At 37.1% G+C, this 15,502-nt stretch overlaps 1 protein-coding gene across 1 annotated transcript in view; it reads right to left on the reverse strand.

The window, feature by feature from the left end:
* The window catches only part of LOC117334939 (protein Aster-B-like), a 74,970-nt gene extending 63,824 nt beyond the window's left edge, over window positions 1-11,146 (reverse strand). The window contains exon 1 of the mRNA XM_033894798.1: window positions 10,985-11,146. The gene's annotated coding sequence lies outside the window, so the exon portion shown is untranslated. The remainder of the gene's footprint in view (window positions 1-10,984) is intronic.
* Between the last annotated feature and the right edge of the window lie 4,356 nt (window positions 11,147-15,502).

Consider the following 15,502-nt stretch of genomic DNA (forward strand, 5'->3'; position numbering starts at 1 on the left):
GTAAGAAGGAGCCCAGACAATGGAAGGTTACAGAACAATAGGAAGGAGCACAGACAATGGAAGGTTACAGAACAATAGGAAGGAGCCCAGACAATGGAAGGTTACAGAACAATAAGAAGGAGCCCAGACAATGGAAGGTTACAGAACAACAGGAAGGAGCCCAGACAATGGAAGGTTACAGAACAATAGGAAGGAGCCCAGACAATGGAAGGTTACAGAACAATAGGAAGGAGCCCAGACAATGGAAGGAGGAAGGAGCCCAGACAATGGAAGGTTACAGAACAATAGGAAGGAGCCCAGACAATGGAAGGTTACAGAACAATAGGAAGGAGCCCAGACAATGGAAAGTTACAGAACAATAGGAAGGAGCCCAGACAATGGAAGGTTACAGAACAATAGGAAGGAGCCCAGACAATGGAAGGTTACAGAACAATAGGAAGGAGCCCAGACAATGGAAGGTTACAGAACAATAGGAAGGAGCCCAGACAATGGAAGGTTACAGAACAATAGGAAGGAGCCCAGACAATGGAAGGTTACAGAACAATAGGAAGGAGCCTAGACAATGGAAGGTTACAGAGCAACAGGAAGAAGCTGCGACAATTCATACAGTATAACATTGAGTGTCCTAAAAGGTTACAGAACAATAGGAGGAAGCCCAGACAATTCATACAGTATAACATTGAGTATCCTTGAAGGTTAAAAAGCAGAGACAATTCATGAGTGTCCTGGAAAGTTACAGAGCAATAGGTCGAGACAATTCATATGCTAACACCAAAATTAATTAAAAATCAGACACCAAATAAAGACCTTGTAGTGTTAACCGCCTCCGACTCTTAACAATAAGACTACTGAAAATAACACCTTTGAAATGATTACAGTTCACAAAGATAGCATTTAAACACCAAGGAGTTTGAGCAGATTACAATCTGCTGTGCAGACTATAATGGCTGACATTTCATACAGGATGTTTGCATAGTTTTCAACAAGTACCATGGCAAAGTGTCGAAGTATGACCTTCTCAAGATTACAAGAAATAAAAAAAGCAAAGGCAATTTCAGTAAAATTAGAAACAGAGTTTTTCATGTTTCATTTATGACTGCAACACAAATAAAATACTGATCGATTGATGACAGCATAGTCAGATGAAGTGGTTTTGTTGAAAGTGAAAAAAAAAAGAAAAAGGAAATTAGGAAATAATGAAGAAAAGTATTATTGTCCACAAAGTAGCGACAGAACACTGTCGGACAACCGAAACAATACTGTGTCCTCCTTCCAAAATCATAGCAAAAACTAAAAGGCAGATGAAAAAAGTTGATAGCACATTGTCCAATACTGGCCAATCATTGGCTGGTCAGTGGCCTACATGGAAACTTGCAGAGACTTAAAATTTGCAGTAGAAAATGAAAAAGTTTTTTGTATGCAATATACATTGATAGCCTAGCTAACAGGCCACCAGAAAAAAAGGACCACTTCAAGCCAGCTGTGATGTGCAAACTGTCAGGAAAGACTAGTAAGTAAATATTGAATGTAAACAAAGTGTGCTTGGTATTAAATACTCAGTTCTAATAATATAAGCACTTACGATAAAACAATCAATCATCATATAGATGACAAGGCATGCAATGTGCTCCCACTATGGAGAGCAAATAAATGCATTATCATCATATTCACGTTTAAAAGAAATCCATTGACAGTGATGGAACCTTTAAGATTTGACATACCCACCTGACCCTTGGTAAGGAATATTACAATCTAGAAACCAGCCTCGATGCAGTCCACACTGATTTATATTTAAGCATAAAAGTTCTAGACCAGCGCATTATTGATGAGCACTTAAATCTCAGTCAAGTTTCCTGACCAACTATTTCATTTAAGTGTTTCCTGACAGTTTTAACACAGAGTGAGTTTGGTGAACTGAAATAGGTGCATGACTGCCAATTTTTTTTTACAATATCTCGGGGGAGATTGTGCGACTGTTCCAAATTTCAAACATCCAAAAAGCACATTTATAAATGAATTCTTTTGAGAAGTCTGTAGTGTACCTTAAAACTACCTATATTTTAAGCTACTTTTATTTCCGATATTTTCAATTATGAATATATATACTGTATTTGAAGATGTTGCACTAATGTGTTTTGCAAAAATCAAAAAACTTATAGGTAAATATAGAGCCACTGGCCCAAATATGGACAAATATGACACTACACACTTTGTGCACTTATATATCAATTTTTCCTCTTTGAGAAATTTTTAAATTTTCAGATCTGTTACAATTAGAACTATGCTGTTGAAGTTGATCAAAGTTGATCTAAAGATATGTGAAATTACGAAGACAAATAGTGATAACAAATTTTACAGTCTCAATCCTTAACAGCTTTGACTTCTGTGACTTAATTCACTATTCAAACCTCGAAATCTTTGTTGGAAGAATTGAAATTATTTTATCTTTGTGACCTTAAAAGTAGAATTAAACAAACATGATAGTCTACCTGATAAAAATATCACTGCTATTAAACCTGGAGGACCTGATAGCTGTTGTCACCAGTTCAACATGTATTATTTTACCAATTGACTTTTAAAGTGGGTCAAGGTCATTTATTTAAACATGCATCTATTTATCCCAGCAAACTTATAGCACAGATATTATCAACCTTTACAAAAAGTGTAAATTTTAAAAAATGTGATGATAAAAGTGCTATCACAATTGTTCGTTCAATAAAATTTAGCACCGATACATGCCAACATTTTGCTATACTGATACACCCTACAACCTTATAATGTCCATTAGCGGAATTATGACACATACTCTGCCATGATCTGAACAAAACTGGTAAATTTTGTGACCTTTGATTTCACACATTTGCGCGATCGAGCACAAAATAAAAATCTTGCCAGCTGATGCACAGTCACTGTTGTCCTGCTAAATCTCCCACTTTGAACAATCCTTTGATGGGAGATTTTCCACCTGTCAGTGACACTGCAAGGCTTCCTGGTATGGTCAAATGACTTAATAATAGAGTTGTGGAAAACCTAACAAAATGTAAGACAAGTACAAAGTATACAAATTACTCCCATGCAACCTTAAAAATCTATATATTATTTCTGTAACCTTGAAAGTGGGTTAAGGACTTCAATTTCACCAAAACCTTTGATCCCTAAACAAGAGATCCCAGAGGGATCTTGGCGCCCACCATTGAATGATCTTTATAGGTTCCATGTCAGATTGATCTTTTCTCTACTTTTTCCTTCCTCTAAGTCTTACTAATTTGTGTAAATTCAGAAACAGCCCTCTAGTACTTTGCAAACAATTTAAGATTTAGCGATAATGGCTGTCTGTTGTTTTCGGATTGGTCCGAAAATGCAACACCAGGGACCAAGGGGAGCCTACATATGAAATTTGAGAAAGATCCCTTCAGTACCTTCTGTAAAATAGCGAAAACAAGATGGCTGCCTGTCGGGCAGGTTGTTTTCTGACTGGTCTCAAAATCCAATATGCATAACTAGGCACAGAGGGCAACCTACAAATGAAATTTCAGAAAGATCCCTTCAGCAATTTCTGATAAATAGCGACAACAAACTTGAATTGTCAAAATCCAAGATGGCTGCCTGTCGGCCATGTTGTTTTCCTATTGGTCCCAAGATGCAATATGCAGAACTACAGACCAAGGGCAACTTACAAAAACGTTTGAGAAAGATCCCTTCAGTACTTTCTCAGAAATAGCGATAACAAACTTCAATTGTCAAAATCCAAGATGGCTGCCAGTCGGCCATATTGTTTTCCGATTGGTCTCAAAATGTAATATGCATAACTAGGCACCAAGGGGAACCTATATATGAAATTTGAGAAAGATCCCTTCAGTACTTTCTGAGAAATAGCGATAACAAACTTCAATTGTCAAAATCCAGATGGCTGCCTGTCGGCCATGTTGTTTTCCGATAGGTCTCAAAATGCAATATGCATAACTAGGCACCAAGGGGAACCTACATATGAAATTTGAGAAAGATCCCTTCAGTACTTTCTCAGAAATAGCGATAACAAACTTCAATTGTCAAAATCCAAGATGGCTGCCTGTCGGCCATGTTGTTTTCCGATTGGTCTCAAAATGCAATATGCATAACTAGGCACCAAGGGGAATCTACATATGTAATTTGAGAAAGATCCCTTCGGTACTTTCTCAGAAATAGCGATAACAAACTTCAACTATCAAAATCCAAGATGGCTGCCTGTCGGCCATGATGTTTTCCGATTGGTCTCAAAATGCAATATGCAGAACTAGGCACCAAGGGGAACATACATATGAAATTTGAGAAAGATCCCTTAAGTACTTTCTCAGAAATAGCGATAACAAACTTCAATTATCAAAATCCAAGATGGCTGCCTGTCGGCCATGTTGTTTTCCGATTGGTCTCAAAATGCAATATGCACAACTAGGCACCAAAGGGAGCCTACATATGAAATTTGAGAAAGATCCCTTCAGTACTTTCTCAGAAATAGCGATAACAAACTTCAATTGTCAAAATCCAAGATGGCTGCCTGTCGGCCATGTTGTTTTCCGATTGGTCTCAAAATGCAATATGCATAACTAGACACCAAGGGGAACATACATATGAAATTTGAGAAAAATCCCTTCAGTACTTTCTGAGGATTAGCGATAACAAGAATTGTTTACGGACGGGCGGACGGACGGAGGGACGGACCACGGACCACGGACGCAGGGCGATTTGAATAGCCCACCATCTGATGATGGTGGGCTAAAAATTAAATCTGGTTTAATATATCCAGGCTATAGGTTTTATGAGTTCAGGCAGTAATCTTGGAGAGAGGAAAGTTGTCACTCCACCTGATGAATGACTGACAAAGACAGCCACCAAAACTAGGACAAGCTAAAGTCGGTGATGTAAGCTGTGGTAGTTTGTTTGATGACCCATCACTATATATCATCTTCGCTAGCCAAGGTTTCTGATTACGTTACACTCCTCGAACCCTTGGCAAATATTTATGTTTAAACCATCACGCCCTTGAATTCCAAAGCATCCAATCAAATCGCGTTTTACATTCAGGCTTGGTTTCGCAGTAAACAAAAATTGTGGCGCCCAGTACAGAGCTACCTTGTCGACTATGCCATGGCATTTTACCTAAATACAGAGACGTACAATCTTTGGGGAAATATTCAGTGTTTGATCAATTGATAGAAGTTATTGGTCAAATATCCCATCAAAATGACACAAGACTCCACCTGAGTTTGTAGACATCACAGATGAAGTACATCAGTAACGCTCTTTTTGGTTGGTCGAAAATTTCATGCGCAAAGGGTGGTAATTTTGAATCTCCGCTAGAGGGCCAGAACTGACGACTATCATCTGCCAAGGGTTCGTGGAGTGCAACGTAATCAGAAGCCTTGGCTGGCGAAGATGTCACTATATATGATATTTATTTAGTATGTTATCAATTGGAAGAAACGTTAACATGTATTTTGTAAGAGCTGAAATCAATGACATCAGAATAAATGTAATACATATACAGTGTATCTACAAATTGATTGATTAATACTCATATAGACGGATTGATTGATAAACATATCGATGGATTACAAACCCAAAGCTGTACAGGCGGGTGTCGTTGATTGATGCACATATTGACTAGATTATACACATGAATTTTGTATGGACTGATTACCATAGACAGCTCAGCTGTCATAATGAGCTTATCAATTCATACTTTACTTCAGTTTATTCTCACTATCCTATCTAACAAATTCAGTTGTCATAATTGTATCAGCTTTATATACTCCGTATTCCAGAGGGACCATTGGCTCAGACGAAGGAAATTGGAATTATTCTAGTTTGAAGGCATTTTCACTGTTTTCTCATTGAATTTAGTACCTATAGATATATAAATGTAAAGTGGTACATTGTAGTACAAATCATGCATCTACATACGTAGTACAAATGTGACCGTGGGAGTTTGTTCTGTTTTATTTTCTAGACTTGTCTGTCAACAATCAAAGTATGTAAAATAAAAGATGAAGCAGACCATGCAGACCTTTTATCAAATTTCCCTTTTTTACTTTTTTAAAAATTACTTTTCTCAAAATTACCAGAACAATTTTCATTACACCAGAAAATTGTACCAATACAAAATCCTCATGTTGAATTTTTCTCCTTCACATTTCTTCAAATCTAGAGCAGACAATTCAGTATGAGAAGATGATAAAGAAAATGTTGAAAATTGTCAATTAAAGAAATTAGAAAAATGTGAGATGGGAAACACTCTAAGGGAAACGATCTGGTCTATACCAAAGACAAAGGCTGTGAAGTCACGATGAAGTAGAAAAGTCACAACCTATGATAAAGTATATAAATGTATGTAGCAACTAATTAACCTAAAATCAGCCCACCTCCATCCTCCTCTCACCATCCCCAACCCCAAGAAATAAGAGACTTAATAACCTAATAATGCTCTTCTTCTCCAAGAATATCACCCATCCCATGAAAAAACACAATCTCTTGCTTTATAATTTCTTTTAGTTAATCAAAGGGAAACAACTCTCCTTAGGACACTTTGAATGGAATGGTCCCAAATTCCCTTCAGCCAAAGTCTGACCTTTCGTAGTAATATTATGCTTAGCTCAGGGTCAACATCAATAACACCTTGCTGCTGAATTGACCTGGGGTCTGCTTGTTTTTTTTTTTTTTAAATGTAACAGAAAAGATACAAATCATAACTCGTAACAGACCTGTTAATGTTACTTCAAGCCTTGAAAGTCTTTGACAATGTAATGCTCCTCTGAAAGCAACATTAAATCACTCATTAAGGTATTTCTTTATTTCATAAACAAACAACTATATGTCCCAGCCTGTCTAAACACTTAGACGGCAATAAACCTCGGAGACTGTCTTTGGGTAATAAACCTCTGAGACTGTCTTTGGGTATATATCACAGTCCGTCACCAGTTTTTCCTGTCGTTATATCACAGTCCGTCACCAGTTTTTCCTGTCATTATATCACAGTCCGTTACCAGTTTTTCCTGTCATTATATCACAGTCCGTTACCAGTTTTTCCTGTAGTGATATCACTGTCCGTCACCAGTTTTTCCTGTAGTGATATCACTGTCCGTCACCAGTTTTTCCTGTCGTTATATCACAGTCTGTCACCAGTTTTTCCTGTCGTTATATCACAGTCTGTCACCAGTTTTTCCTGTCATTATATCACAGTCCGTTACCAGTTTTTCCTGTAGTGATATCACAGTCTGTCGCCAGTTTTTCCTGTCATTACATCACAGTTCGTTACCAGTTTTTCCTGTCGTTATATCACAGTCCGTCACCAGTTTTTCCTGTCATTACATCACAGTTCGTTACCAGTTTTTCCTGTCATTATATCACAGTCCGTCATCAGTTTTTCCTGTCGTTATATCACAGTCTGTCACCAGTTTTTCCTGTAGTGATATCAGTCCGTCACCAGTTTTTCCTGTCGTTATATCACAGTCCGTCACCAGTTTTCCTGTCGTTATATCACAGTCCATCACCAGTTTTTCCTCTCGTTATATCACAGTCCGTCACCAGTTTATCCTGTCTTTATATCACAGTCCGTCACCAGTTTTTCCTGTCGTTATATCACAGTCCGTCACCAGTTTTTCCTGTCGTTATATATCAGTCCATCACCAGTTTTTCCTGTCGTTATATCACAGTCTGTCACCAGTTTTTCCTGTCGTTATATCACAGTCTATCACCAGTTTTTCCTGTCGTTATATCACAGTCCATCACCAGTTTTTCCTGTCGTTATATCACAGTCCGTCACCAGTTTTTCCTGTCGTTATATCACAGTCCGTCACCAGTTTTTCCTGTCGTTATATCACAGTCCGTCACCAGTTTTTCCTGTCATTATATCAGTCCATCACCAGTTTTTCCTGTCGTTACATGTATATCACAGTCCATCACCAGTTTTTCCTGTCATTATATCACAGTCCGTCACCAGTTTTTCCTGTCGTTTTATCACAGTCTGTCATCAGTTTTTCCTGTCGTTCTATCACAGTCCGTCACCAGTTTTTCCTGTCGTTCTATCACAGTCCATCACCAGTTTTTCCTGTCATTATATCACAGTCTGTCACCAGTTTTTCCTGTCGTTATATCACAGTCCGTCACCAGTTTTTCCTGTCATTATATCACAGTCTGTCACCAGTTTATTCTGTCGTTCTATCACAGTCCATCACCCGTTTTTCCTGTCATTATATCACAGTCTGTCACCAGTTTTTCCTGTCATTATATCACAGTCCGTCACCAGTTTTTCCTGTCGTTATATCACAGTCCGTCACCAGTTTTTCCTGTCGTTATATCACAGTCTGTCACCAGTTTTTCCTGTCGTTTTATCACAGTCTGTCACCAGTTTTTCCTGTCGTTATATCACAGTCTGTCACCAGTTTTTCCTGTCGTTATATCTTAGTCCGTCACCAGTTTTTCCTGTCGTTTTATCACAGTCCGTCACCAGTTTTTCCTGTCGTTCTATCACAGTCTGTCACCAGTTTTTCCTGTCGTTATATCACAGTCCGTCACCAGTTTTTTCTGTCATTATATCACAGTCCATCACCAGTTTTTCCTGTCGTTATATATCAGTCCGTCACCAGTTTTTCCTGTAGTGATATCAGTCTGTCACCAGTTTTTCCTGTCGTTCTATCACAGTCTGTCACCAGTTTTTCCTGTCGTTATATATCAGTCCGTCACCAGTTTTTCCTGTAGTGATATCAGTCTGTCACCAGTTTTTCCTGTCGTTCTATCACAGTCCGTCACCCGTTTTTCCTGTCATTATATCACAGTCCGTCACCTGTTTTTCCTGTCATTATATCACAGTCTGTCACCAGTTTTTCCTGTCGTTATATCACAGTCCGTCACCCGTTTTTCCTGTCATTATATCACAGTCCGTCACCCATTTTTCCTGTCATTATATCACAGTCTGTCACCAGTTTTTCCTGTCGTTATATCACAGTCTATCACCAGTTTTTCCTGTCGTTATATCACAGTCTGTCACCAGTTTTTCCTGTCGTGATATCACAGTCCATCACCAGTTTTTCCTGTCGTTACATCACAGTCCGCCACTAGTGTTTCCAGTATCCCCCTTGTGTCAGTTGTCTAGGATTATCCTTGCCCTAGTCTTATTTGGCATTGACCACTTCAGGTCCACAGTTATCTTTCCTTTGTTGGTGTCTATAGGCAGGTCCACAGTAATCTTAACACTGGTCTTTAAGGAATTAGCTCATTAAGTAGTACTAGGACCTTTGCATATATATACATGGAGCTAGTTGAAGCGTTGCATATATATCTGTCCTATGCCTTAAATTGCCTTTCTCATTTTAACCCAGAGCACATGCAGGCATTCCAGAGCAAACAAAACTAGCCTGTTAGGGTTTGATATCTAAGGAGAGGGTCTCCACCAACACAAGGAAGCTGGGAGTGATTGCTATTTTTTATGTTCAGACAGGGAGTTTTCTGGATCCAATTAAGGCCAATCCGGGGTCACTCACATCTAATAGGATAGCCAGTCTACCCCTGGGGTAGATTGGATTAATGGACTTATTACGCATATTCCCTGAGCAGAATCTGAGAGGTCAGGATAGGGCTAAATATGGCAAAAATTTTCCAGCCGAACCATCCACTCCACGTGGCCCCGTTCCTTCCCATAAGGAATCTCATTTACATATTATACAATGTAATGTATGTTGGGGGATATGGCCAACATTGATCATTGTAAAGGTTTTGTTTTGGTTGCCAGGCTTTGCAGTTCTGTGGCCATTTCATTACATACAGGCATTACATTCATGACATTGACCTGGGTCAAAACCTGCTAATAATATCAAACAGCAATAAGAATCCCTCATAACTGATGTCAAGACAAATGATATTATGAAGCCCAGGCCATATTCATCTATAATTCACACAGAAACATAAATTCATATCCTTACACTACAAATAACCTCAAGGGTGTTGATTCTCTTTATTATTATACTAGGGCAGATCGAAATGAGACAAAACATGTCAAGAAATGTTAAGATAATAATACATAGATATACATACATGTTTATATTTACCATTCAACAATATGATTTTTTAAAGAAATATATTTCAACTTTGATCTTGTCTATCAATACATGTACTTCCAATGCAGTCTATATAGCTTGCGCGTTCCATTTCTGCTATTCAGGTAATTATCATGATGTATAATATATATATCATACACTTGCGTAGATATCTACAACTATATATCCTTACATATTAATGTCCTGGAGGTGCACACTCATAATATCACCACTTATTCATTCTGTCTGTCATATAGGCCTACTAGTCTGGATATAGTCTCGCCATGTGTATACATCAGAATAACCTGTCTAATTAAAATGTTCAGAATCTTGATTTCAATATTTCTCTCTCCTTCATTCACACTGTTTCTTTAATTTTAGCCTTCAGTCTAGTAGCAGGCAGCATTGCAGAATAAGTTAGACATAAACAACATGCTACAAAACCACTTCATGTTAACCAGACATTTTAAAACAGGCCAAGATATCGCAGCACTTAATTTACTATGATATCTATCTCTCTTGACGAGGAGACGAACTCACAGGCCTATTAGACTCTACACACAATGAACTGATGTAATGGATCCCGGTAATACTTTGTACCTACAATTAATATAATGCAGCCGAACAGGTGCCCATGCCAGACTATATTACACATATTATGTATCATCTTCAGTTCATGTGGTGGCTCCCCCGATCAGCTGACTTTCGTAACTAAATATTTTTACCTCGTGTGGATATTGTCAGCTTCATTTACTAGACTCTATTAAAAATATATTCTAACGTATTTCGCAATGACACACTTCCGTTTATGTTACATATGTTGATAATAGTGCATATCTTGTTTACCTGACCTGTGGTCATCTGGCCATATAGTCCCACCTGCTGATTGGTCAACGTGCAACGCACGTACCACTTACCTGTCAGCCGGATTCCACTGCACCTTACGCCTTGCAGCTGCACAGACCTTACACGTCACTTGTCACCGGAACGGCAGTACTCGGTTCGCGTCACTCAACCTTTTCCCTAGATACCTACAGTAGAAGAAAAAGCGTCGATACGGTTCATTGGTTTTTCGTGTCCTCGTACATAAGGTGATAAATCTTGAAGCTGATTGGTCATTTTGATGTGAACACAGAAAAATGTCACACTGTTTTCAGTTCCGGAACGAATGATCACTTAGTCAGCTTCGCAAGGTTAGCCTAATTAATCCAAATACAAAGAGGAAGAAAAAACGTTACCCTTAGTCAGTAAGCAATAGGTATATAACAGAAATGTAATATAAATCAATCTTTTCACTTAAAAATATTGAAAAATGTGTAGACAATGTTAACGATCAAAATCTAAAATATACACCCCATGAGCAGAGATCGAGTAAACGTACATAAACTGTACATGTACATCTATGTATGTCCCTCATTAGAAATAATAAATGGAATTGAAAAAAATGAACAACACCCGATTTATCTTTATGTATATAAATATATTGTAACATGGGAAAAAGCTGCAAAACAATTCGGACATTAATAAAACATGTTTATCTGCTATTTTAATCGCCAATATATATAGCTATGATAATGGTTATTTTGTGGCAATGATTTAATTAAACATAACAGACACGTTAACGTTACATTGGTGTGATTATTTATACGTTATATTTATATTTACGTAGTCAAATACATTTAGCCGCATGTACATGGCAACGAAACGAATTCACTTCCCGGTAGAAAATACATTTCGTAGACTCTATATGGATTTAAATTGCAACGTCATCATAGCAAGACATGCAGGTTAGTAACGCACACCCATGCATAAATATGTAGTCACAACAACATAACGTATAGCATACAGGTCACTTAACGCAGTCACATCACCATAGCAACACATACATATATATATAGGAGCTAGTGTATATCGTACCTAAATTAAGTCATCATTATAGTGATATATATGGGCGGCCGTTTTAGGATAAAATACAGACACTACTTAAGTGCAAAAACTTTTGCACTTAAGTGCAAATCTTTTGCACTTAAGTGCAAAAAAATTAACATTATGGCAAAAAATTACATAATGGCAAAAACTTTTTCACTTAAGTGCAAAAAACACATAATGCAAAAAAAACTCTTTTGCCATTATGTAGTAATCTTTTACATTATGTACCTGTGCACATAAGTACAAAAAAATTCTTCGTATCCCTCTCTTCAAAATGGATCGTTCCAGTAATACTAGAACTCTTTAGCACTAAACAACACAAATGTTATCCCTTGTCTGCGCATGTCGGGTGACCCTTAAATACATGTACGCCATAGGAAAATATACGCCATAGGGGTTTTACTTGCATTTTGGGAATTACTCAACAAATAGAGATTTTGATATTTTCTTTTCTAAAACACATTTGTTATCATTATTTTCCTTAAGGAAACCATGACAATATCTCTCAAGAGGAGTAGCATAGCAAAAAACTTTTTTTTACACTTAAGTGCAAAAAACTTTTTTTTTTACACTTAAGTGCAAAAATTTTTTTTTTTACACTTAAGTGCAAAAAACTGTTTTTACACTTAAGTGCAAAAAACTTTTTTTTTTACGCTTAAGTGCAAAAAACTGTTTTTACACTTAAGTGCAAAAAACTTTTTTTTTTTACACTTAAGTGCAAAAAACTTTTTTTTTACACTTAAGTGCAAAAAACTGTTTTTTTTACACTTAAGTGCAAAAAACTGTTTTTACACTTAAGTGCAAAAAACTGTTTTTTTTACACTTAAGTGCAAAAAACTGTTTTTTTACACTTAAGTGCAAAAAACTGTTTTTTTACACTTAAGTGCAAAAAACTTTTTTTACACTTAAGTGCAAAAAACTGTTTTACACTTAAGTGCAAAAAACTGTTTTTACACTTAAGTGCAAAAAACTTTTTTTTTTACACTTAAGTGCAAAAAACTATAAATTTGTCCCTAGATTATCATCCATTGACATATCAGGCCTGGAAGGGGGGAGGAGGCTTTTACTTTATATTTTTTACTAAGAATTTCCTGTAATTGTAAATATGTCTAAATTAATACATAAAAGCATGTGAAGTGTTCTTATTCCTTCACTGTTTACATTATTTTGGTCATAAATGTTACAGTTAATCCCATTTATCATGCTACACTCCGGAAATGTCGATATTCGCAATGACATGTGATACTCTTTGCAAAATAGGAATATTTCTTTAATCAATACTTGGGGTGTGACATAATAATTGAACCAGCACAGTTTCAAGCTCTGGTTTTCAGCTTTGCATTCAAGTCAAATGCAGTTGCATTTATTTCCACAAAAAGTAAGTAAATTCATAGATATTTGCGTGGTAAAGACAGTACTATGTAATATTACCATAATTATAACTTGTTACCAAACATATACTGGAAGACGTGGTCAAAGAAGGTCTACTGTAAAAAACCTTCTATTATGGTTTATATTTCACATTGATCGATTGTACCATTTCAAAGCAACAAAGCTTCTTTTTTTTATAATTGTTTCACTTCTATATGTACGGGTTACTTCCCTCATCACTACAGCTAATTTCGATAAAATTGTTTACATTCTATCTTTATATTAATTGCCGAGCATTTGTTTCAACTGAGGACACCTGCATGAAATTCGTGTCTCGGGCGACATTTGTCGGTTATAATTTATTTATCTATTTATTTATGGGTTTTACGTCCGCTATAACGGCCTTTCAGCTGACGAGTCGCTCGGTTACAAGATTAACACGAGGTTATATAGAAGCCGCCATATTGTTTACGTATCGCTAGGGCACACTGCGACAGTATGCATGATTTGATTGGTCGATACGAAATTGATAGAACTTCGCCCATTGGTCGACCAATCATTGTACTTCATTTTGGACCAGTCGAAAAAATTACTTCGGTAGGTGAATTTCTTGTTGGAAACCGTTTCATTTTTTTGCACTTAAGTGCAAATAATTTTTTTGACACTTAAGTGCAAATCTTTTGCACTTAAGTGTAAAAAGAACATAATGGCCATTTGGCTTTTTTTGCACTTAAGTAGGGTCTGTATTTTATCCTAAAACGGCCGCCCATAGATATACACATGATAGAAAAATAGACACATCACCGTAGAAACACATACAGGCTAGCAACCTTAATTATCACATCACCATAGAAACATATATACAGGTTAGCAACATATAGTCACATCGTCATAGAAACATACAGGTTAGCAACATATAGTCATATCGCAATAGAAACATGTATACAGGTTAGCAACATATAGTCACATAACCATACCATACAGGATATCATCGGCCTTTTGAAAATCTGATACATGGGTCGACTGTACATCAGAACTCCCGCCATAGTGAAGCCAGTGGAGTGGTGGGTGGGTTGGGTATGTTTTTTCGCTTATTCTATACCGTCGTGTGGATAGAAAACACACACATATAGAAACATCGATCATTTTTCGACATACCTTACTATACAGATACACATGTCATCGCACAATTCAACCCCGAGTTTCCAAACATTCCGCGGCCATATTTGTAATAACTGTTGGCCCATGTCAGATTTTTAAGAAGGCCAACAAAGCATCAGACACCTGTGGATTGGCAGGTAAGCCACGTCCAATCATATCACAGTAGGATCATATATACAGGTTAGCAACGTCCAATCATATCACAGTAGGAACATTATACAGGTAAGCCACGTCCAATCATATCACAGTAGGAACATATATACAGCTTAGCAACGACCAATCATATCACAGTAGGAACATTATGATATATACATGTTAGCAACGTCCAATAATATCACAGTAGGAACATATATACAGGTTAGCAACGACCAATCATGTCACAGTAGGGACATTATGATATATACAGGTTAGCAACGTCCAATAATATCACAGTAGGAACATTATGATATATACAGGTTAGCAACGACCAATCATGTCACAGTAGGAACATTATGATATACAGGTTAGCAACGTCCAATAATATCACAGTAGGAACATATATACAGGTTAGCAACGACCAATAATATCACAGTAGGAACATATATACAGGTAAGCCACGTCCAATCATATCACAGTAGGAACATTATACAGGTTAGCAACGTCCAATAATATCACAGTAGGAACATTATACAGGTTAGCAACGTCCAATCATATCACAGTAGGAACATATATACAGGTTAGCAACGTCCAATAATATCACAGTAGGAACATTATACAGGTTAGCAACGTCCAATCATATCACAGTAGGAACTTATATACAGCTTAGTATCGTATAATCACATTATCATGTTTGGAACGAAGTCATAATCAATAGAAGGCGACTATACAACTATGTACATTATTCACAATTATAACCCGGCCTGCTACACATCAATACCAGATTCTTTGATAAAACTGTCGAGACTAAATCGTCGAGAGAAAAGCTTGAGAATTAT

This window comes from Pecten maximus, chromosome 9, assembly GCF_902652985.1.
Source record: "Pecten maximus chromosome 9, xPecMax1.1, whole genome shotgun sequence".
Classification (NCBI taxonomy): domain Eukaryota; kingdom Metazoa; phylum Mollusca; class Bivalvia; order Pectinida; family Pectinidae; genus Pecten; species Pecten maximus.